Source organism: Cyanistes caeruleus, chromosome 11 (genome assembly GCF_971803275.1).
Source record: "Cyanistes caeruleus chromosome 11, bCyaCae1.hap1.1, whole genome shotgun sequence".
NCBI classification, from domain to species: Eukaryota; Metazoa; Chordata; class Aves; order Passeriformes; family Paridae; genus Cyanistes; species Cyanistes caeruleus.
In genome coordinates, this window is record NC_141711.1 from 5,597,551 (window position 1) to 5,623,088 (window position 25,538).

The 25,538-nt window shown below is 41.9% G+C and overlaps 1 long non-coding RNA gene across 2 annotated transcripts in view; it reads left to right on the forward strand.

The window, feature by feature from the left end:
- LOC111934982 (uncharacterized) overlaps nucleotides 1-25,538 on the forward strand; it is a 95,128-nt gene that overhangs the window by 27,911 nt on the left and 41,679 nt on the right. Inside the window, exons 3-5 of one of the 2 annotated variants that reach the window (XR_015274939.1) lie at nucleotides 11,010-11,250; nucleotides 13,199-13,382; nucleotides 17,376-17,498. This is a non-coding gene — a long non-coding RNA (uncharacterized LOC111934982). The remainder of the gene's footprint in view (nucleotides 1-11,009; nucleotides 11,251-13,198; nucleotides 13,383-17,375; nucleotides 17,499-25,538) is intronic. The other variant, XR_015274938.1, reaches the window with a different exon arrangement.

The window sequence follows — 25,538 nt, forward strand, 5'->3', positions numbered from 1 at the left end:
ACTGTTGCCGTGTTCGCTGCATTTTTATAGACAAAAGAGGTGATTGCACTGTGAGCTCTACAGCACTGGGAGACTGGAGAGCTTTGGTTTCTGGGCTCTTTGTGATCCCAGCTCACGACTCAGGGGAGACATTTTTGCTCCAATGACCTCTAAGCTGCCTTTAGTTTATTGATTGGCTAATAGGGAAAATTGATTTTTAACTAACTCACCAGTTTTTAGACCTGAACACAGTTGTCACTTCCAGTAAGGGTACTTTACTCCATCATATAAGTTGTCTCAGTCATGAATTCATTCTGGGTACTGCAAAAGGCAGAGATGTGCCAAGAGGTTTGGCAAGGAGCCCAGACACAGAAGACATAGCCCAGAAGAGTCCATAGATAAAATGTGTTTAATATTATGTTACGCCTGTCATACATGCTCTGGCATTGGCAGAAAACAGCTGGCTGTGCCTCAGGGCCAGTAGGCTGAAAATAAGGAAATTCAGGGATGATCAGGGAAAGATACCAGGGAATACCAGAGCAAGAATACTGGGGAGACGTTTCTGAAGTGAAGTGTCTCACTTGCAGGTCAGACATTCCTGTCCTGAAACCTTTACAGCTGAAGTGAAGAGGTAGCTGGAGATGAAATAAACAGAAATATTGGTCTGAACTGGACCTATTCCAATTTTAATATCAACAAGCTGAACTGAAAAATTTCACAGGTAGAACTGTTGCATCATATTTCATAAATGTCCTCTTGCAAGATCCAAGTTCAAGGGTTCCAAGTCTCAATTCCCTGCTTGTTCTCATCTCACCTGTACCCTTGGGAAGTGCCAGACAACCTGAAGAACAGGGTGACTGACACTGTTTTGGTTTTTTATTGTTGTTTTGTTTTCTTTAAAAAAATAATTAAAGAAAACAAAAGGTAATTTTGGCTTCATCTGAAATAACCAGTTTGCCCAAAGCAGTGGATTTTTATCTTCAGGTTGTTTAATCAAAACAAATCATTACATTTTACAGGAAAAAATGTAATCTTGAAATAGAAAATGAAGGAGCATCAGAAATGACAAAATGAGACATGAGAAGAATGAAGTGAAATGCATTCCATTTTTAAGAAAAACACTAGAACTGAAGATTCAAAAATTTTCAGTAACAACTTTCTCTTTGTTAAATTGAAAATATTTCTATGTGTCAAACCAAACTGGTGAGTAGCTCTGTGCCCTCCATTCAAACTCATTTGAAATAAATTTTCATTTTCCAAGTGAATTTAATATATGCAATTCTTCTTTATCTGCTTCTAGGTTCAGTGTATAAACATTAATGTGTTTTAATTAACATAATGACACAAATAGTTTGGATGATTTGATTGAAGTGACTTGGTTGTTAGGATAATAGCAAACTTTGCTGGGAAGGATGTTGCTACTCTGATAAGTTCATGGAGTAGCAGCTGTGCAAACCAAACATTTGGCATCATAAATATCCCAATTTGCAGGACCCCATCTCATATCTAGGTGTTAAAATGTTGAAATCTATAGATGATCTGGAACATACTATTACTAGATGCTAGTATGGAAATTAAAGGTTAAATTCTGCAAAAAGTTCCTTGCAATGAACAGTAAAATGTGTGTGGATGTACCAGAAACTAAAACAACAAGTACTGATTTGGGATATCCATATCCTGTAAGTGTGACTTATCTGGTGTGGCACCTCACACAATCCACAACCAGAAAGAAGCCTGGGCCCTCCATCCTGGTTCAGATACTTTTGTTCCAAGCACAGACATTTCCTGACAAACAATTTTGGACAGATTTTTTCCTCAGTACATCTGAGCTACGTCTCTGCTCGTGACAAACAAGACTGTGAGCTGACAAAAGCCAGTCTGGTGCAGTGCAACCTGGTGGCACAGATGAAAAGCAGCAGATGAAAACATCTGAATTTAATGAAATTCCTTCAGCAGGATAACTGGGTGTCATGCAAAGATGCTGCTGGGGAAGATGGGATGTTCGAGCCACAGTTCACACTGGCAAAGTCAGAGGGTCACAGAGATCATGGTCTAGAGAAAGGATCACGACACCTTTCATTTATACATTGGCACATGCTGAAATTTTCATTCTTGTGTGTTTCTTTCTCCTCTTTCTTGGTCTGTCAGCTTCACAGAATTCAAATTTAAACATCCTATTGAGCTCACAGCTAGACTGCTGTTCTTCAAGAGATGGAAAGTAGAGAAAGCAACAAAGCTCTGAAGTATTCTCCTGGCTTTGGACCATATCCTAGCCTATAATTTGTGAACACAGGGGCCTGCAAATGAGGAAAAATCATATAGCAAATGTCTACAGGTAGGATGTGGTTCTATATTTACTTATAGCTCTTCTCAAATATACATGCTGGTCTCCATCATGTAAAGAGTGTAGCTCAGTGTAGCTGGCAGCATGGCAAATTTTAAAGGATGCTTTTCATTGAAAGCTGTTGATTTTGATTATATATCACAAATTTTGCTGTTGTTATATACTCTGCAGTATTCTCTGGGGGCCGAGTGGGACTGCAAATGTGTTACAAGAACGTTAAAAAGTAATGTCTTACAATTGTGTCACACAAAGGAAAACTCCAACTCATTTGTTGATAATTCTGAGAATATGTTACCTCTGAAATTGGGCATAAATGCACCTGCAATCTGCACACTTTTAGTGCTTCCTTACTCTGCAGGAATCTCTTATTTCACTGGGACTACTTGAGAATGATAACACTGATCCCTGGGTGAGGAAAAGAGCCTGATTTTACTCTGAAATACAAACATTGACCTCATCTCTCCTAGATCATGCTGTAGACAGATGTGAGTTTACTAAAGGGAAGCAAACATCCAGCCCAAGACATTCCTTTTAATCTGTCATCTACATTTCTTTCTTGCTTTTCTCTGATGTTTAAGGGTGTTTTGTGCTCTTTGTGTGAAGTGTTGCCCCCTGTCAGAAGCAATCAGACATGTAATAGACTGTGGGCAACTCAGCTTAGCTCATTTCTCAAGCCTCCAAAAGGCATCAAAAACCTGCTTTTTAAAAGATGTGGTGTTTACTTGCTGGTTTAGTTTGTTCTCAATAATTCGTTACCTACTAATGTCTGGTGGTTTGGGGTTTTTTTATCTTGCTTATTCTCAGTGGAGGGAGTTGGATGTTGTCTGAAGGCAATGGTTACTGTGAAGATGTGGAATAAAGACCCCATAATGGTTTAGCCATTAAGGCCTGGAGTTTCAGATTCTGAGGTTTGCAAAATCATTCTTTTATTTTCAGTGAAGAATATCTCTATTAAATCTGTCTAAGTTTGCAAATGAGGAAAAAATCAATTCTTTTCTTGGACAAATATTCTTGATTTGTGATGTTTATTAGAGCTTTATGTTGAGTTTGGGTCTGCAACTTCACTTAAAGGTGCTAAATGCCAAGAACTGTCTGAAGCATTACCCATGTGCTTTCTGTTAGGGGATCATCACTGTTTATTTTATCATGTAAAGGAAAGAACAGTTTAAAATTGCATTTTACAAAAGATCATTGAACAATTTTAGTCAGGATCACTGATTAACTGGATGGTTTGCTCTTCTGAGCCCTGGCTAGTACTGACTTGAAGTTTATACAGTTCTAGGCTCTAGATCAGTATGCAAAAGTCAGAGATTTATAAATATTCACCTAACCATGCCTATATTATACCAACCCTGCATTCCTGGTGAGATCCCTGCCTTTCTCTATGGCCCAGGCCTGGGTATAGTTTATAATAGAAATGTTGTTAAATAATTTATGTTATTTTGACCTCACCAATTTGGTAGTGTTCACTGTGCAGCATAGCTGAGCTATCAGCAGATGCTGTCCTCATATTCACATTGAAAATACATGTGCGTGTGTATACACAAGCATTTTTATTCTATGTTCTGCTTATATGTGCTGTGTTTCTCATATTTTGCTTGCTCCTTTCTGTTAATTATATGGCCGTTGCATTTTAGTGAACTTGTGTTTTGGCATCTTTTACAGGAACACATTTTTTTGAGCCGTTCTTTCTCTGAAGGTTAGAACTCCTATATCTTATTTTTCATGTCCAGTGTTCTGAATTCAGATGTACAGAGAAATACATCTCTGCTGGAGAAACACTTTAGCCGTGATTTTCAGTTTTCACCTTTCTATTATTTGTCTGTTCTCATTGACACTCAGAGTCATGGCTGGAATATCTGGCATAAACAGAACAGCAGCCCCCCTGAAGTCTTTATCTTTGTTGTCTCTTTCTACCTTCAGCATTTTGATTGAGCCAGTTTATGCATCCTGAAGGCAGAAATCCCTTATGGAAACACTTCACTTCAGCTCAGTCATAATAGGTATTGATAAAACCTCTTTTTGCCTCTCCCAGGACTCCAAGAGCCCCTGCCATTACCCAGCAGCATCTGCACGAGTTCCCCTCTCCACCACATCTGGGGTTATGCATAATGCAGGAGTGGAGCTGTGCCTGGGCTGGGTCTGCACAGGGACCCCACAGGAGCCAAGGGCAGCCCTGGGAGCCCATTAGGCAGCTGCCTGCCTTACCACTTCACAAACATTTTAGGAGGCTTTAATATCCTGAAATTAAACCTCTCTTGCTGCTCACTGTTCTCCAAGAAACTCAACCTCGGTGGAAAATCCAAAAAAAACCGCAAGTTGCAGGAATCTCCTTTCCATGGAGCAGGAAATCTCTGTATCTGTGTAGCTCTGGAGAGTTTTGTAGGCTCAGTTTTACTGGTGCTACATCAGCACTTCACCCCTTTTGTGTTTCTGTTGTTCCAGTCTGGCATTCAAGTACTTCCTCCAGCAGATTAATTACACAGTAAATATCAAAGAGATTCCTCTAAATCCAAAGTGCATGTTTTAACCTAAAGTGAATATATGACATTCCTGCTGTGTTTCTTTCTGTATACAGATGTGCTTTCTACTCAGGTTTTCAGTAGGTATAGTTTTATTTGTCATGTCAGTGCAATATTTGGATTGGGCAAAGTATATTTAGACCTTCAAGTCCAAGGTTTTTGTTACACAAGATGTAATAACATCAAAGCAACTTACACAAGAAGAACTTCACTGGATTCCTCTCTGGAGAGTAAAGGGTGCCAGGAAGTGGTTTCAGTCTGATTTAGTGAAAGGTCATACTTGTTCTTTTCAGACAAACAGAGATTTAAACTCAGTACAGAAAATTATCTCTGTTGCTCATATTAAAAACCTTTCTGTCTGAGGATGTCATGAAATCTGAATGAAAACCCAGACCACCAAAGACTGGAGCTGCAAACTGAAACAAACATCTGCTAGAACTGAAAGGACTGCTCCCATCACCTTGTCATCACCTGTTCTTTCCTTTATTTTGAAGCCATGCAGGAACCTCAAAAACAAGTCTCCCGTGCTTGCCCCCAAAGAGAATCTGTCTGTCTGAAGGCTGGCACATTTTGGTTATCTGTAAACTGTGGGAGTGAACTCACAGACCCTCAAACCTCTCTATTTTCCCATTCTTCTGCAAACCATGGCCCCAGTTCAGGGTATTGACTTCGGTTTGATTAGACACAGAATTAAAGGGTGGCCAGAACAGACCAGACAATACCATCAGGGCTGCAGAAACATCATCATTAACCAAATTCCATTTTGGCAAAATCTGCTTATTCCCTTACAGGGTCCTTTTTTCCCCCTGGAGTGTGTCTGGAGCTCACAAGATCACAGTCCTCATGCCAAATGCTTTCTGCCTCACGTAGCACCTCCTGTAACTCTTTTTTCTTGTGCCACAGGAATGCAGCTGCTCATTAATGAAACAGCTGCATTGTGGGTGAAGGGGAAGATTGCTCTGATACCACAGTGCTGAAGTTCAAGTGATATAACTAGAGATCTTCCTGATTTACCATGCTGCACCAGGGCAAAACCTGAAGGATTTGTTTGTAGGGGTTTGTTTCTGACATGGAAGAGTCACAGTCTTAAAATAATAAAAGTGAGTCTTGCCAAACAACCTCTAGATGGCTCTTGAGGCTTGCTTTGTCAATTAGCAAGCACGTGAAACAAGTCTGCATCAGTCTAGAAAAAAAGAAATTCCTATTAATCTATTACTTCTTGCAAAACATGAAACCCTGGAGTTTTGTGCACACAGTGGGAAAGCTTCCCTCGGTTTTATCAAAAGCAGCGAGACCCCCTCAGCTGAAGAAAGGAAAAATGTTTGTTGTCTTTCCACCCAGAAATCTCAATTGTGGATTCCACCTGGGAATATTCTGCTGTAGTTGCTTCATATTTATTCCCTCAGGTGTGCAAATTACCACTTTTGATTGAAGCTTCTCAGGTAAAAAAAAAAAACCAGCCACCCATTTCCCTAAGCAGAACTGCTTGGAAGCTTCCAATTTACCTGGTTTTCAGAAATTCTGTTTAGAGGAGTACATCCCTTTTTCATATTGCAAAGAGCATCTGGTGTTTATTGCTGGTTCACAAAGGAGTGGGGAAGTAGGGTGAGGAGGGAAGGAGGAAAAACCTGTTCACAGTTTTGAGGCAAATCACATCATATCAATCCATGCTTCATCTGAAACAAATCCTGAGTTACTTGCTGCTCAAAGTATTACTGAGCAGATCATATTGATACTTGTGATATTTGTAATCCAAAGGGCCACAAACCAAGCTGGGGGGTAAAATCTGTTAGGAACTTGGACCTGTCAGACAAGAAAATATTTGTACACAAAAGTGCAATGTACAACTGAGAGCTCACATGCCTCCTATAGAGTCTGCTCCAGAAAAGGAATTAGATATTTCTATAAGAGAGAAGTGATAAGAGTTAGATACTTAACTTCACTACTAACTGCTTGTAATTAATTTCTCTTCTGGATCAAAATTTCATCATTAAAATTCTAGGGCAGAGCAAATATTTCTTCCTCCCCTAACCAGATAAATGGTCAAAATATTGGGAAAAAAAATACTTGCACAGATATTTAACATTTCCTTGGAAAACTTATAGTGCTTTCAAGACAAAGAAAAGTTAAAGGATGGTGCCTGCAATGAAAATATATGTGTGCTTCTTCCCTTATGTAATTAGAAATGATACACTGTTTAATAACACACTGAGGTACTCCAGAACTAAAAAACAATGGGTTGTACTAACATCAATCAAGTACCACACAACAACGGATTCAGTGCATTCTTTGTTGCAAAGGTTAATATCTCAGTGGGTTTTAAATTAAGAAAGCCTGTAAAATATTTATAAGGTTAAATACAATACAGAAGTGACCAGCAGAGACAGTTGCAGTAATTTCCTATAGTTTTGGGGGAAAATATTTTAAAAAAGGTCTTTATATGTGAAATGTTCCACTTCAGTCAAAGGGACAGATCTTTGGCTGCCACTCAGCTGCTGTCCACAGTGATGGCATGTGCCTCTGGACAATAATGAGGGACACACTTTTCCCCTGTGTACCTATACACTGTTTGGCACAAAATCCACATATAGGACTCTTCTTTTTTGTAAAACTTTTCATAGGAGGGCTGTTTTTGAACAAAGAAGGATGCAGCACCACCAAACAACCCGTGTCTGTTGTTATTTAGGGCTGAATATGCTGAACGTAAGGAAACACCACAAAACATACTGATAAACTCTGATTCTGATCAAACTCATAATCTGCTTGTATCTTTTGAGATATGCTTGTTCTGGATTATCTCCCACTGGGAAAACTACCCAAGCTGAGCTGGGAGCAGCTATCTGTGCTTTAAACTGAAATTCGTGTTGACATCAATATTTTGGCTTTATCTAAAAAGCATTGTGCTTTGCTAAAACATGAGTTTCATTCTTTAAACAGCATACAGGATTAGCCAGCAGATGCTCACCGAGAGCAGAATCTCTTTTTTTCAAACAGTGGGAGAACTGTGTGCCTGGGACCAATTTATAGAAATTCACTCCACCAGAACATTTTTTTATAGGTTATATAAATAGGTATGGGAAAAAAAAAAAAAACAACAAAACAACCTCATGTAACTGCAGAGCAATAACATGACCTGCAGACTACAAGGTAATTAAATTTGAGGCTACCAAGTACAGTGTTCCAGGAATAATTTACCTCGTGGTGTGGGGAGCTGAGATGTTCTGATGTTTCTTGCTAATGCAAAATGAATAAGCACTGGGAGCTCCAACCTGCCAGGGCTAAGGAATTAAGGAGTTCCCTACCTGTATCTTTCACTCCTGAACACTTGTGATGACAATCCAATTTGGAAAGCAGCAATAACCATGTGGTAACTGTCTTTAAGAGGCACTTACTATGTCATTTTATGGTCAGTGAAATGATGGTGTAATTGATTTGAGGCAAACTGCCTTCATTAGGTGGCTGTCACCTCCACAGAGACCCGAGCACATTTTGGTGCTCATTGGTACAACTGGTTCCTCCCTTGAGCCAGGTGTTAAGGAAATGTGAAGAGCTGTTTGATAAAGGATTTAGACAAGATTTAGGCTGTGCTGTTAATTTCTAGGTGAGTAACCCAATCTCTTCCTCTCACTGCCCTAGGAAAAAAGATACTGGAAGCGAGGGTTTTAGAGTATAAAGATGTGCTCCCACAAAAGGAGGAGCTGGATCAGCATAGATAAATCACTCAATTTGGCAGAAGATACCTCTTGTTTTTTCACTTCTGACTTGCCTCTGGTCAGGGCTGAACAGTGAAATTAGTCCAGTTAAGGTAAAATGAAGATGAAGGTGATTACACTGATTTGTTGCGATGTGCTCCTAACTCAACTACATTTCATTGATTAACTGACAATTTAAATAAACAGCAGTGCAAGCAGATGCATTTAAATAGGAAGTGTTTTTTTAAACTTAGAAATGTGGATTCTTTTTGATTGTAAATTGCTGATACCATATGTTTGCTCAGGCTACAGCAGTTGGTGCTGAAGTCACTGCTTTATGTCCACAAAACAGATGAAGTGATGTTGACTTTGACACCTGGATTCAAGAACAGCCAGTGGCCAGGTTTTTTACTCTTCCCCAAACTCAATGAGACTTAAATGAGTTTTAAGTGCTCTGCTGGCTGCAGGTGTTTCCTGTAACTGGGGCAATGGATTTTTTTAGCTTTTTCATTGTTTATGTCTTTGTCAATGTGTCCCTGAGAACAGATGAGAGCATTCAGAGCGCTTCCCTCCGTGCAATCCTAAGGATACACTTAAGGGAGTGCTCATGAACTCCTCCCCAAGGATGAAGTGGGGCCTCTGCACATTGCAATTATTAATCTTCCACAGCTGGATGGTTTCTGCTCCAGCTTTGAACTATCACTCAGCTGTGCTGGTGGAGGCTGAGTGCCTTTCCCTAAACCTTGCAGTTGTAAATGTCAAGACTCTATAAACCCAGGCTGCAATCTGCAGTTACTTGACAACCCTTACAATTAAAACTCAAAATAATTTTGATGTAAGTGTATCAGAAGCTCCTATGCTGAATGAGAGTATCCTTATTAGTAAAGTCTGCATTCTGAGTCCTGTTCCTAGAATCTATTTAAAAACTGGCATTTCTAATCCTATCAGTTCAATGATAGCTGGATATGAGCATGTGTGAGTTCCTCTTGTCATGGAAAACAATATAGAGAGCTCCTCAAGGAAATACTGACCCTCATTTCACTGTGCAGGACGCACAGAATTACTGAAAAACCTAAAAATACTGATTGAATTGTTGCAATGGTGTATTTCCTCTAGTCTCCTGGCAAACATGTAAACAGTGTTGTGAGAAACAAAACCCGTATTTCCAGAGGCACTAAGCTGTTCCTCAGCATCCAGTGACAGAAACTTGACACATACTTTATATATATATCTATATATATATAAAATAGAAATGTGTACATCATATCTTTTTATTGTGATGTTTGAAATTTCAAGATTTTTTGGTAGTGCTTCTAGAAAAATCCAGCAGCTGGCCAGCTGTCTCAGCAATGTTCTGAAGATTCCCAGCTGATACTGGAGAGGTGGGACAAAGGGAGGTTAAAGCAATGTGAAATTGCATTGCATCTCACTGCCTGGTTTCTGTTTGAGGCTACATATTGAAAGACAAAGCCATTGTTGTCTTCCTTTCCTGAAATGGGATTTTTTTTGGTTTACTTCTGATTTACAGCTTAGAGGCACAGATGAGCCTGGAGCAACCTCCTGATTAGTGGAGTTCCACAGATGAGCCTGGGAAGTTGCACCAGGGCAGAGATCAATCCCATTAAGGGGGGCAGGTCTGCCAATGCTCTTTGCTTAATTAATTTGACTAAATGAAAGTGAATTTGGGCCACTGGACAAAAAGAAAAGGAATGTTATGGCAAGGGAAGAAACACTGATTGCCTCCCCAGTAACATCACTTCTAAACATGGTGTCAGGGACATGATGGAAAGATTCAGCAGGAGGCAAAGGTAACAGAGGGTCGTTTGGACAGGGTGAACTGGACACTCCTCCTGCTGCAGGGCTGCTCTGTGGGCTGTAATTTCCATCCCTCCTTTCCTTTTCTATCCCCATCCTCTGGCCCAGCTGGCAGGCACTGGCAGCATGCCAGAGGGCTGGTTCTTCCCTCCCTGGGGTCAGCACAAAATGCTTCCTCTACACAAACAAGGGCAGGTCCAGCCTCCTGAGTGAGTTGTGCTCCCTGCAGAGCTGATCCTGCTCCAATTGCAATGCTGCCACACACATCTCCCTGCCCCCTCTTTCTTTTTTTTTTTTTGTTATGAAAAATGACAATGAATTCACACAAACCCTCAATTACAAAAGATTATGGGCTTCAATTTAGTGTGTGCTGTAAAGTTGTATTAAACGATCAAATGCTAATGAGGAGAAAGGCTCTTCTGGAGAAATAAGGAATTAGCATAAATTAATAGAGTTCCATATGTGCAAGTTTTATGGGGTAACAAAGTATCTCATCATAAAAGCATAAATATTTAATTCTTGTTGGGGCCAATACACAGCATTACAGTCAGCACAGAAATATGAATTAAAGCGTGGGAGGGAGCAAAGTGCTACCCCATGCAGGTTCACAGGGAGGTCACTGTCATGACTCTGATGTTCTTTTCCTCTATTTTCCAGCTTCACAGTTTGAAGTCAGGTCCAAATGGCAAAGCAACATATGCACAGCCTTGTCTGCAGTCTGGGGAGTCCTTTGCTGGTTTCCCTTGGTGCGTTACCGAGTTCCTCAGCTCTACCCAAGAGTTTATCTGCTGGTTAACGCTGGATCTTACTGCTCCTACAGCTGAGAAAAGGCTTCAGAGGCATTTCCGTGGTGCTTTTACAGCACCTTCCCTAACCATGTGGAAAAGAGCTGCTGCAGGTATAAATTGAGTTGAATTTGTGATTTACATTCAGCCTTACAGTGTATTTCACATTAATGCCGAGAATGAGTTGCTATAATTAAGATTAATTTTCCTGAGGTAAAAAGCAAGCTCAGTCCTATCTGTTACCTTCCAGAGCAGCTGTGGCACTGATTAGTTTAGGCTGCTCCAGCCACGCTCTGCACACACAGGGAAGGGTCTTTGTGCTGCTGTAATAAACATATGGGACTCTTGGGCTGGATTTTTCTTGTACAACCCAGTTTGTGGGACTCAGGAGAAAAGCATGTTCCAGTCCTGCTGTATTTCTCATGTTCTAGTGTTGCACTGCTAGAGGCATCTCTCTTCAACAGTGCAGGTGTGTCCATGGTGTGTGTTTAGTGTGTTTACTTTCTCTCCTACAATTGTCTAAACAGGTAGGTGTCTAAAGGGGTATGTTCATTTTTACCCATAAATAAGTATAGCTGTATCCTATATTTGTAGAGATGGATTTTGCTGTATTCTACAACTAGGTGAAACTTTAATTCTAATCTGAAACTGCACATGTGAGTACCTGAATGCTTGATACTTGAGATAGATAATTGTGGTTTTGAGAGGAGTTTCATCTGATTATCATCTTACATTTTCCAGTAGAAATATGCATCAAGTTATTTAAATCCATGACCACAGACAGATATGTCACCTTCCAAGTATTTTAAGTCATTAGGTCTTAATCATTTTGTTAATGGAGTTTTTACCAGTTTCCTATATGCTGGGCTTCAGGAAATAAGGGTTTTTCCTAAGTGTACCATTTTGAATTCACTTCTTCATTAATATGGTACTCCAGGGCAGGAATCCCATCAGACTAAAGGCAAACTGGAGACTTGTCCAGCAGGGAGAAAAGGCAATTTCTTTTGGAGCACAGTGCAGTTGTATAACTGGTGGATATGGATCTGAAATTCCCACTCAAACCTCTCTGCTCTGGTGCATATTACATCAAGGAGAGCTAGTTTTCAGTGGACTTAGAGATAAATTCTGGTATTTCTGGTGGTAACACAGGAAACAACTTCTGTCTGATGGTATTTTGATTGATCTAAGTTGCTGTTCTTGGCTTCAAAGGAGGAACTGGTTTTGACTTAGCAGAAGAGAAACCAGCTCTGATATTAATGCTGGTCAGACCACGTGTACCTGCTCACTGCCCATTGGTTTTCTACTTTGATTTTGCCTTTTTTGAACCAGCCCTGGGCCAGGAATGTTGGTGCTGTGTCAGTGATACCACAGTGATCTCATCATGGCCTGAGTACACAGAGATCTGGGAGAGCACGTTTGTCTTTGGGGATTTGAGATGAACTTGCTGCCAACAGGCTGGTCATGTTTGCATCTTCGCCTTGCACCAGCTGAAACTAATTCAAATTAGTCCCTTTTGAGAATCATTATGTCAAGAGATCTGTCTGGATTGCAGAGCCTGGGGGGGCTCAGGAAATGTCAGTCCTGTTTGGAGCACGCTCCCGACACTCGGTGACTTTCTGCCAGGTTACGTGTTCGACAGCTGTTCTGGGGTGTGTGCTCCCAGCCACTGGCCTGACAACCATCATGAAGCCAATTACAGTCACAGGCAATTAATGTTCCCCTCCTCAGGTTCTCGTGGAAATGATAGCATAATGCAGAGGATCAGCGTGAAATCTGTGACCTTTGGAAACAGAAGCCTGAGACGGGAGCTGGGCTTGCATCGACGTCAACTGTGTCCAATTAAGCTCTTAAGGCAAGGCAAGGGAGATGGAAAATTATATGTTTCATAAAAGCAACGCAAACCATTTTTTCCTCTCACTCCCAAACACAATAGCTTCCAGTTGACCTGAAAATACAGCCCTTTCCCCATGCTCTCCCTGCATCAGTTACTCAAATTTTGTGGTTAGTCTCCTCTAACAGCTGCAAATTGATACAGATTTTCTGTGTTGCTGTTGTGCACAGGCCTGAGTCCATCCCGTTCCTCCTGCTCTGACCCGTGTGCAGGCAGCTCTGCAGGGCCAGCTCCTCCCATGGTGCAAACCAATGTGAAGCCACTGAAATGGAGAGAGATGTTTATCTGCTACCTTTGAGCTTCTTGCCCAACACAGATTTCAGCCTAACAAGGGAAGAGAAGATCCTTCCCAAGGTGATACAGCCAATTATCATGTGTACAGCTATCCCAGGGTGGGGTTTTCTGGGGTTCTACACTCTAGAGAAAGACTGAAAACAATGAGAACTTTTAGTTTAATTACTGGGTGACACAACTTCAACTTTAGTTTTGTCCCCCTTCCCAGCTGCACCAAAATCAGAGATGTTATTCTAGTTCAAGCTGAAGTAGAGGCATCCCTTTCTGCCCTGGGTGGGTTATGGTTTTTCTATTTGATTCTGTTTATGTGTGTGAATGGCCCATTACTGGCATGGACAGGAGCAGAATTGATGTGCAGAGGTTTACCAAGCAGAAAGCCAACAAAGAGGTTTGAGCAAAAGACTTGGAATTAAGGGAATTGGTAGTAAAGAAATTGTGTGACAGCAACACCTAGAGTTCAGATGTTTCATCTGCTTTACTCCAGATGCAGAGAATTTTTTATTTACTTTGAGAAGAGCGGGAAGCTGCTATGAAGCAAACTGGGATTTTAGGCCAAAATATTTTTCAGAATAACTGGTCTAAAATGATGTTGTCTGGATAAGGCATTCTGGAGCCTTGCCTGTGTAGTTTTAAGGTTTTTCCCACCAGGTCTCACAAAAAACAATGTAAACTGAGGAAACAGAAATTTCAAAATATTTTCTAAATTTCACAGCTTTCAGTTCAGCTCTGCTGTTCTTAAGAATGATGGTTTTAATTTGTTGGGTTGGGTTTTTTTTATTGCTTAGCATTTATCATAGTATATGTTGGTCTGTCTTTAAATTAACCTCTGGCCTGTCAGGACATAAAGTACCAGGATGAGCCTTGCAAAGTAGATATTTCTGTACTGTTATCAGGATCTTTTTGAACATGAGTGTGTATTTTTTGGGAGGAATCTCTGGGGTTACATAGTTTAACCTTCCCAAAAGCTTTTCCTGTGGTGTGTAAGGCTTTGCCTGCCCAGTGCAGGAGATTTGTGATACTTTAGGCTTCAGGATGAGCCTGTCTAAGCCAAATGCAGAGTTGGTTGGCTGCTCCTAGCAGCCTTATGCTGCAATATTTCTCCTCTTTAATAATACAAGTGATTCCATGAGAAGGAGCCTGAACTACCAGAAAGGTCTGTTCAAGTGCCATGTGCGTGGAGGCCCACTGCAGGGTGATACATGACCCAGAAGAGACTGCCAAGAAATCCTCCCTGCACAATTCCACAAATTCAGGGCACAGGGAAGCATTTTCCCTTAAACCCAAGCGCATCCTAATTTGGCAAGCGAGTTTTGTGCTGATGATAACTGAGAAGGGGACTGAGTGAGGAAGGGAAGTTTATTTTTGTGTGCCCACAATGTTGTGATCAATGAGGTTGCAGATATTTGGAGCATGGATATTCCCACTGGTACAAGACTGGAGGCTGCTTGGTGCCCTTGGGCCACAGATGTTTGGTCCTGGTGTTGATGTCCAATATGTCCAGCTATCGAGGCAGATGGTGAGCAGCAAAATATTCCTGAACTTTTGGAAATATACCACCCTGGAGCCCAGCTAGGGAGACAGCTGAAATTGGAAAATAATGTAACAGAATATTTTATTTTTCACAAAAGATTTAAGGCTGGGAAGACTGCCATTTCTGGAAGGGCACTTTGGCTGACTTCCCCATGTTCTGCACTGCTTTGCAATGACCCTCCCTTTGCACCCCCTTCCTCTTTTAGACTGAGACAGAGCTTTGCACTTCATTATGTACACTTACACACACACACTCACAAGCCAGCAGCCACTGATACTGAACTTGTAGCCTTATTAAATGAAAAAGTTTAGTGAAGAACTTAACTGAGTCTTTCTATAGCAAAGGACAAGAAAAACTTTCTGCCAGAGTGAAATGTCTGCTTCCTTTGAAGTGTCCATTCAGCCAGGGAATTTTTCTCCTCTGTCCAGCTGCAGAGGAGAAAAAAAACAAGGGAAGAACCTTGATTCGTCAGAAGACTCAAAGATTTTATTTAGTTCATGAAACTGCATGGAAATCAACAGGATTGGTTTCCATTTATTGATAGGGAAACTGTGGGTTGCCAGAACACCTAATTTTTGCCTCACAATTTTCTTCAGGGCAAATATGATGGCATTTTAATACACTTATTTGTTTTGTAATTAATAGCTTTCTGGAGGGATTGAGCTTATCGAAATAGTACTGGGCACACTGCAATAAAAACACCTCCTAGTTTTTAGAAGATGATGAAACACTCTGCTCAGAACAGATGTTTAAGTATTTTACCTCTGGAGTTTAGATTTGTTAGTTTTCCCTGCAGAACAGACTTCTCCTGAGACAGAGAATTATTGCTTGAGGGGTCACACAACTGTTTTGGAATATGTCTTAGACCTTTTTCACCTGGAACTGCAGTATTGTTTTTAAATTTTACAGACTTTTCAAAAAATTCTGCTAGAGATAATATAAACATGCACATCCATTAGATATTAGCACAGTTATGATCTACATTTAAGCAAACCAGTGCCTTCAAAGTGCATCCTGAACATTAAAATTTTATTTGGGGCTCACTGACATACGTATAACTGGACTTGCATCTGGGAAGGTGTTGCTGACACGAAAGGTGTTGTTTAAATAAAAGATAGAATATATAAAATTCCTGCTTTATGCTCAAAGTAAACCAAATAGTTTCTAACTGCAATGACTATCAGCTATTCTTGCTACTTATTGTAATGCACAGAAGTGCTTTGCATTAAAGGATATGCTCAGTCCACTACAGAGGGATTTACATGTCTATGGAAACTTCCAATAAAAGTTAATATGCATTTGTAGAAATCAGTTTGCATAGGGATGAGACTATATTTTGAGCCTTCACCATCTGCTCTGTCCTCTAATGATGAGCCCAGCATCATAATATTCAAAATCCACTTCTTCAAATACAGCTCTACCTGAATTTCTCCTCTGTAGAGAAACTTGCCTCTGTCTTGTTTACCGAGAGCAAGGTACCCTGAACAACACTGAGAGCTGCTGTTTTTCCTTGTTTCTCTGATCCCAGGGAGCCCAAGAACTGTTGATGCAGTTGCAATATTGAAATTTAAGCATAGTGTCCCTCAAAAATGGAGTATGAATATTCACAGAGCTGCGTGTTTAAGAGCTGTGTTATGAGCAGGGCTCTGTTAATGATGTGTATTTTGCTCTGACGCTGTCAGCCTCATTTCTTTACAGAATTACAGAACGTGCTCTGTTTTGCTGTGATTCTGATGATAATATAAGTTTAATGGATGACTTGAAAGAGTTAGAAAGGGGAGGTTTGTTTAGCTCCTGAAACATTATAGCCTGATATTGCTGCCTGATGCCGCGCGAGAAGCAAGATCTAAGCGGCATCGTTAAAGCGCCTGCGACTAACACACAGTGACAGAAATGTTTAAATATGTATGCACACGTCAGAGAGAGCTCATCTCATTTTTACCTCTCGCTCGGGTTTTTATCAAGGGTGGCAAAATTGTCGGGAGGGAACAACAGTGAAAAGCAGAGCTGGAGCGAGGCAGGTGTTTGTAGAGCTCTCCCAGAGGTGCAGCGTTCCCACTCCCCTTGGTGAGGCAGCGCTGCAGCGTGTGCAGCTCGAAGAGGGAAGTGTATTTTTGATGTGTTCAGAGCTGTCTGGAGGCTGATATCTGTCAAGCTGACACAGACAGAGTGATCTCCCAGAGCTGCACCGAGCACCTTTCCGAGCACGTCGCTCCTGTCCCACTCAGTGATGCAGCCTTACGAGAAGTCTGGTGCTGTTCCTCCTCCCTTGCAGTGGGTTTAGGAAATGTGGAGATGAGAAATGAGGAGTAGGTGGCTCAAAGTTGCTTTGAATTTCCTGTTTGCCTTTCCACTGCGAGTCCCCCCTGACCCTGGCCAAAGCAAGTGTATCACTGAAAATCTCAGGAGCACAAGTTCAGGCTGGAACAGTGGGGATGGAAGAGATAGATGGCACATTGCATGCAGAGAAGGTGCTACTTCTTTTTAATCTTCTTTTCTTTGCCTCATCTGTTAATCTTCAGAATCCAGAAGGAGCAAAAGTCTCCCAGCTCTGTCCCCTGTAGGGACACGGTGATGGATTCCCAGTGACTTCCCACAGGACTGCAGGGGAGCAAAAGCAGCCAGTGGTCAGTAAAACTGCTCAGGTGAGTGAGAGCTCTCCACCCAAGAACACCCAATCTCCTCTTGATTTCTGTCCCCTGGATGTCTGCTGGATGCTGAGACCACCCTGCCAATTGCCTGGTTTGGAAATTAAATATTCAAGCCAAGAATTTTCTGAGGGCGCTAAGGGATTTAGACACTCACTTTGCATTAATTTTAATGGACAATACACCTAAATTACCTGCTGTGCTTGGGAGAGTCTCAGCTTGAGGTTTTATTTATTATTTATTGAATATTTCCTGAGTAAACAGAACTTAGTAGCACAAAGATGATCTGGCAGGAAGAACAGTCTTAAAATGTATGCTATTATTCATGCAATTATACTGCATCACTCATTCTTTTTTATTATTGTTTGTATTACTGTAGCACCTTGAGCCCCACAATAGAGACGAAAGTCTCTCCATCTCAGCTTCTGTTTGAACACACATTAGGAGCCAAACCCCATCCTAAGAGCTTCCAATTTAAATGGATAAGGAAAAACAAACTGTGATAAAGGCAAGTGTGGAATGAAAAAGTTTGTCCAAGGTCATCCAACAGATTGTCAGCAGAAACAGCCCTAAACCCCAGGTATCTTAAACTCTTTGGACAATTAGACCCCACTGCTTCTCTTCCTCTTCAAAGAAAACAGGCATGCACCACGTCCTGCTCTCTTTCTTTTTTGCCTCTTCAGCCTTCTCATTCCCAAATCAGTTTCATTTTGGCAGGCCTAACATTACAGGGAAGAAATATGTGCAGGTTCACAACACAAAACTCACATGTTGTTGGATTTTCTTAACTGGACCCATGGAAAAAGAGAGTAGCCTGACAGTTTTATAAGTCATAAATCTTTTAGCGACCTCTGCAAAGAACCAAATAAAGAATGAAATCCCAAAAATACAGCATAACAAATATGAATATTACATTCAATTTGGATCTAGTTAGTGGTTTAATTGCTTCATTCTCACCCATTATGCTGGTGTGGGGAGACTGGGTGTCATCTCTTCCTTCCTGACAGAACTTTTGTTGTTCTTACAGAATCCCTGTACGAACAATGTCCTCCTCAATCAGGCAGTGAAACTCTTGGGGGAGAGGCCATTAACGGAGGCAGGAGGAATTGCTCCCTATACTGTCTTACAGGGCAGGCAGAAAAGAAAAATCATCCTTCCTGAGGCTCTTGCCTGCTGGTTCCTACCAAGAGAGCCCTAACCTGTTTCTGGCTGTGTGGATATATGCTGCACGTCAAGGTTTACCGTGCCTCCGGCGCTCCGTGTACAGTGAGTGCCCTGCCTGGTTATCGACCTCCCTTTGCAAATGGAGCCCTGCTGAGGAGGAGGAATCCAGCCTTGTGTCCCCTCACCCCTCACAGTGCTGCTGGACGTGGGCTTCATCCCTTTCCCAGGTAGCTCAGTGACAAAGCAACTCATCACATCCCCGTGCCACAGAGGAGGCCGTGGGCTGGGCACCTCTGCAGGCACAGCCTGGGTAAGGAACAGAGCCAAAAAGCAGGCTCAGAATGTGTTTGCAGGAACGTTTTTCCCATTTACTTGTATTTATTCCTTCTTCTGCATTCACCAGTGCAGATGTGACTGTATTTGCCCAGGATGTGCCTCAGCAGGGTGGTGATTTGGCTGCCACAATGTCAATTGAGTAATGTTAGCACTTGGGCCAGGAGTTTTGTGCTCCTCCAGGGTAAGGATGAGTTCTCCCTTCTGTACAACACCCCGTGTAAATAAAAGTTTCACGTGGGCTTTTTCCTGCTCACTGGATAATGTACTCCAGGAAACAGAGGTGGTCTAATCTCTCTCTCAGGTTTCTGACACCAGTCTTCTTTGGGAGTTTTCTGTGAGCTCTGTCCAAGCCCTTCTCGTGGCCACAAAGGGCATCTGTACTTGGGGAGAGCTGTGCATTACCTTCCAAGTGCAGCACAGAGCCCTTTAACCCATCCTTTTGCTGCAGGGCTGAATGAAAGGACACACTCAAAACCCTCCTTCCATCAGCCACCTGCAGCTACAGAGTTTTCAGGGCTTTGGCTAGTGCTTTCTGATGTTATCCATTAGGAATCATGAATAACTGCCTGCTGGAGAGGTCAGATGTAATTCTTTTCACATCCACGTGCCAGAGACAAGTGCACATCAACACAGTTATTATTTTCTATTTCCCTCTCTGCAGATCTTGGCTGGGTAGTTGAACATGTAATTCTTTGGCATCATTTGCGTGTATGTGTGCCAGGGTAAGATTTGGTACCTGAAGTTGCTTTGTTCTGTCCACACTTCCCACACATCCTCCTGCTGTGGGATGGCACTCACCCCCTGTTTCATTAGCTGTGTGTTACAACTCTCAAGGAAAGGGGTGAGGTGCAGTTCTCCTGCCTCCTGTCTTTGTTGTTTATTTCTAGGAAGACAATGTATTTTTAATTTCAGTTTTAAGAAGAGATGATTCATAGAAAACCTGTTTATACATCAGTGTGGAGCTGAAGGAACTAAATTAGGTAGAAAAGCTGGAAGAGAAGGACAGAAGAAAAACATTGCTGGAGGAAAAGAGCTTCCAGAGGCACACCAGGCTCTTCCACCCCTTGGCAAGGCAGAGCATAACCCTAATAAGCCATTTCTGAAGCCTCTTCTGCTTTCAGCTGACCTCTAATGTCTCTACCCTGCAGGAGACACATAAGCTGAGGGTGCTATTACTATTCCTGAAGGCACTGGGAAATCTCAGTGCCGCACTGCAGAAACTTAATAATATATTTCCAAATATCAGTCACTGAGATCTCATTAAAGTCATTCTTTCCCAGGTCTCCACCCCATTTTCTATCAAATAGTTATTTCTTGAATTGAACAATTAATAAGTAATGGTCAGATCTGTACTGATCTCATAATACTCCGTAAACTTTTGAAGACTATTTCAATTTATATTTCAACAGTGCCTTGGGAGAAGGTTTGGTCCTGCATAGAGACAGTCTTTGGAAATGAGCAGAGTCTCATCATCAGGCAATTAAATCAGGTGACCAGCGAGAGGCAGGAAAAGGACAGAGGCTGAAACAAGTAATAATGGATCAAATCAAACTAATTCAACATGGGAACTTTGCAGAACTGCTGCTGGATTAAATGGGGATCTGCAGACCCCAGAAACCTGGCACAGCCATAAGTGTTTAAAAAACCCTTCAATGCCTGCCCCTGGTCCAGGTCAGAGGAGACATGCAGGAGCAGTTCAGAACAAAATCTTTTTGAATGAGAGAAGTCCATAAGCTACTTAAATACTTCCAGCAGTCATTTTGCTTTATCCTACAATGGATCAGCAGGATAGGGATAACCTGAGAGCCAAAGTGCAGTGCTGGGCTCCCACCCTCCTCTCCTCCCTGATGGCTCAGAGGCAGCCTGGCTTTCAGCTCTGCTGCCAGTCTCCCTCTCTGGGGACTCTTGTGATGCCCAAGAGCAGTCCCTAATCCCCAAGTTTACTTTGCTGCTTTTCACAGCTATCCAGAATAAGCCCTCATTCCTCATGGGGATGTTTCCATTCCCTAAGACTGGTGGAACCCCACAACACCTGTCAGCAACAGCTGTGCCCCTTCCAGGACAGGCTTGAGGACACTGAGGAAGGAATCCTGAGCCAGAGCATCCTGTGGGCACCTACTGCCTCACCAGCCCAGATTTCTGCCCAGTTCTACACAGGGAGAGATGCAAAATAATTACACTGAAATGCCCACTGAACTTCTTCCTTTTCAAACAGCAGCTCAGTATTCAGGGAACCTCAGCATGAGAAATGGAACACTCTTTCCTGCTGTCTTTTTTTTAATTTTTCCTGGCTGTCCCCAGGAAACACCCATGTCACAGGGATAATCTCTTTCCCTTGGTAAGAGAATAATGTTTGGTGTCATTTCTCTCATATGCCCTGCAGGAAGCAAGAGCAGGATTTGACTCAGATAAAAGTCTCAAATGACCCTTGTAAAAGCAGGGAACCATGCTGGCTTTCAGAGTAACAGCAGGATGGATAAAGTGCGTGTCAATACACCAGGTCCATGGATTTCAATATCTCTCTCTGCCTTACAAATCACTTTTCAGGTAGGCTCAGCACTCTGGTATAGGGAAGAAATCACAGTGAGGTCACAGAAGCCACCAATTACGAATCCTCTCTGAACTCCTAGATGGAAACACCTACTCCTTTTAAAATGTGCATGCTCAGAATGCCCTGGGTGGAAGTCCTGTTTCACTTCATTGCTCTGCAGTACACAGGAGGCAAAATATTGCTTTGTGTGAAATGTCTCTTTTGGAGGCTTTGTGTACCAGGAGGGGACCATCCCCAAATACTCTGGATTTAAAAATTAACGCCTCCTGGTCTGTGTGTGCATGTGTTTGCTGTTTCTTTTACATGGAATGGAGAGGTGTCTGTGCTTAATTCAAATTTCACATTGAGCCTGAGAGCAGGAGACATTAATCCTTTACCAGTGATAAAGAAGCCAAAATAAATGGAGTTCTAGAGAGAATACCCTGGGACTGAGGTGAGAGTGGGGCAAGGTTCACTGCTAGGACTGCTGGCCCACAGCATAAATTATGAAAGCTGTGCTCTTCCTCTACCACGCACTAGATCCCACATTCTTTTTATTGTGTCCATTGTTCTCTTCATATCTTGACTTGCCCTATATTTTTTTTCCTTTTTTCTAAAGCTTTGCTAAAAAAAAATTCTCAATTTTATAAGGGAAAGCAATATATGACAGTTCTATTCCAACCATTATCTCCCAAAATAAATTAGAAAAAAAATACCTCCCTTCTGTCACACAGCAACTTCCAAACAGTTACTAACAGCAGACAGACTCCATAAATCATTCCTAAATTGCCTATCAGGCCACAGTTGGGCTTTTATCTCTAAAATAAAGTAGGGTGAATATATAAGGTCTATAAAGTTTAAGGACATAGTATTTACCATTGGTAATTAAAACCCAAGTGCTCTACAGCCAGCACTCTGCCACAGTGGACTCCAGGCTGATGGGAATGGGCACAGCTCCATTAGGCACCACGAGGCAAATCACATTAATTTTAGCTGAAGATTTGTCCCTTACACATCTTATTTTGCTACCAAAAGACCAGGTGGTTCTTTCCTTCCTTGCATTCTATAATCCCAAATTGATTTCAGTGGGAATATTTGAGTTACAAGGTACTGCTCAGTGTGAGTGGGGATGGTTGTACCCAGGGCCTTCGTGTGCAATAGATTTGTTTTTAAAGCCTATAAAAACAGACATTTTTCTTTACATATTCTCTTCAAGGACTATAGTGCAAATAGTTATAACTCTTCACACCATTTGCTGTTCTTTTATTTCAGTGATAATGGCAACAAACAGAAATAGTCCTAATCATGGAATGAGGTGGTGCAATTGGCTTCCTCAGGCATTCACCCCACAAAAGGGTTAAGGGAGTGTGGTGATCCCTGTCCCTTGCTGGGACACATAGCGTGCTAATGTTGGATTTCTGCAGTCACACTGCTCTGTCAGCTCTCTCCCTGTCAAGCAGGTGCCGAGTGAAAAGTTATTCATATATGGTGTTATGTACCCTTCATGAATTATGCATCTTAAACAAACTTACAGGATCTGAAGCACTCAAGTGGAAGCCTTTTAGCTGCAAGCAGGCCACTGGAGAGCTTAGCTACAGATCTCCAATAATGGTTTCAAGCAGCTCTCTGTAGTACACTGCTCCCCTTCCCTCTTGGACTCAGTGGCCCATGCTTCACTCCGTTGGCTTCTGCAGCTGCAATGGGGCTTCTGAAATCCCTGTAGGAAAAGTCCATCTCAAAACATCTTCAGTGGTTAAAAAAGGCTGTGTGGCTTTCTGCTGGGCTTTGTCTTCTGATGGGCTTGGGGGAGAGGTGCTGCCTTGGCTCAGTTGTACTTTGCAAGACTGAAAAGGAGAGACAAATTCTGCCAAGGTCACTATTTTCTTTCCCTTTCATGAAAAGACAATGAATGTTGTTTTAATATTTGCTTTCAGTGAAAGGGAATCTTGCTGTGTCTTCATTGCAGCTCTGAGCTGGTCGAGGAAATATACTGTGTCACCTAATCAGCCTGTGACAATATTACCTGGCACTAATTAATTGCTTCCTCTCCAGAATGGATTACTGGGGTGCAAGATATGGCATTTCATTTCTGATCCTCTGATGATGTTAATGTGGTGGGAAGATGGGTGGACTGCCTACTTGCACTCCATAAATCACAGATTTTCAGCACCTGATGATCCTCAAGCAGAGAGAAAATTTAACTTTTATTTCTTTAATTCAATTTGGCTTTGTCACTCTGTGAAGCCAGGCTGGAAGAGGGCTGCTTTACCTGGATACTAAGTTATGGTTTCATTGTGGATACACCAGCAAACTTGCATTGGATGGGGCTTTATTCCACTCAGAGTTCCTCAGCCTGATATAAGGTGCTGCACAGAGAGCAGCAGCACACAGAGCAGGACCTTATAGTACAGCTTACTTCAGCCTGGCTGCAGGAGCTCCAGCCTCTGGGACTCAGGCTGTGCTGGTGTTAATCCTTCATCTGGCTTCTCCTTTGGTTCTCATGAATTTCTTCACCCTCTGTGCAGAGAACAGCAACACCTGCTAACCCAGGACATGTTTTATCCCAGCTGTCCCCACCCTGTGCAGTCACAGGAACTTTGCTGCTGAATTCTCAGGGGTAGAAGCAAGTCCACATTGATCCCACAGTGGCAATGTTACAGCTGCTATCTCCAGAAGAAGCCTGGGTGGGCAATCCCTTCTCCTCAGGTGTTGGTGTTGTGTGTTGTAATTCACTTCTTATGCTGTAAATTTGCTGGGCTGGATTTGTGCTTTCCCCTTTATCCTCAGGGAGATGCAGTACTGCACTTAAAAACTGGCATTACCAACTCTATGTGGCCAAATCACCCTGCTCCTGATCACCCTTTACCCTATAAAGGCTAAAAAGGGTGAGGCCACTTTCCTTTTGCTTTCAGGTGCCTTTTCTGACCTGGGGTTTGTCCTTGTTTGTGTCTTCTGACCCTGCTTCTTCCTGCACAACAGAGCAAGAGACAAATCCTGGCGTAAAAGGTCAGATTTTAGTTTGGTTCAGTGGTGCTGTGGTTGAAGTTCTTTGGGATCCATGTGGTTTTCAGTGGTGAGCAGTCAAGAACCCTTTAGGCAGTGGCTTCCTTGGAGGAGCAGCTTTGTGGGGTCTTGAGAATACAAGTTGGAGATGTGAAACTGCAAGCAAGCAGCTTTGCATATGTCTGGGAATAGAGATATGTTCAGAATAATTCTATTCTTTCATCACTGCCTTTGAGGAACTGGTATTAGTTGGTTAAATTGTTGAATAGACTTTTTGAAGGAGCATCATTTCTATCTTGTTGAGTGTTTTGTGAACAAAATCTTCATGGGTTGTTTTGAAATTAACATGTAGTTTAAAAAAACTTTTTTCCAGACAGTGCTTTTGTTGTTGTTGTAAAACCATAGACCAAAGGAAAATATCCATTTTCTTTAATGGTTTGTGTTGCAGTGTGTAATTTCCACATTTTGTGCCATGTCTGAGATTTGTGTAAATCTGACAAAAAAGCAAGAAGGAAAAGAAAAATGAGATGCCTTAGTGCAAAAAGAATTACTTGGTTAAATCTTGCAAAACACATTGTTACTACTTACAAAATATACAAAATATTTGTACAACTACTTGTAGGGACTTTGTACTGTGCTCTATAACAGGACTTCAGAGTAAGCAAGGCTTGTCAGACCCCATGAGAAAGATTTGTCTTTGGGAATCCTGGTAAAGAAAGTGGGTTTGTGTCTGAGTTTCTGCCTCCTGCATCCAACATCTGAGTGCTTGGGTCAGAGCTGAGGGGCAGGTTAGGTGGAGCAGGGCAGAAAAACAAGATTGACGAGGCCAAGGTGAGTAGTTTCAAAGGATGGTGCTACAGCTCAGCAATTTTAGGGTTCTGGTTTGAGAAACAAAGGTTTTGGAAAACAGGATTCACTTCTTATGCTGTAAATTTGCTGGGCTGGATTTGTGCTTTCCCCTTTATCCTCAGGGAGATGCAGTACTGCACTTAAAAACTGGCATT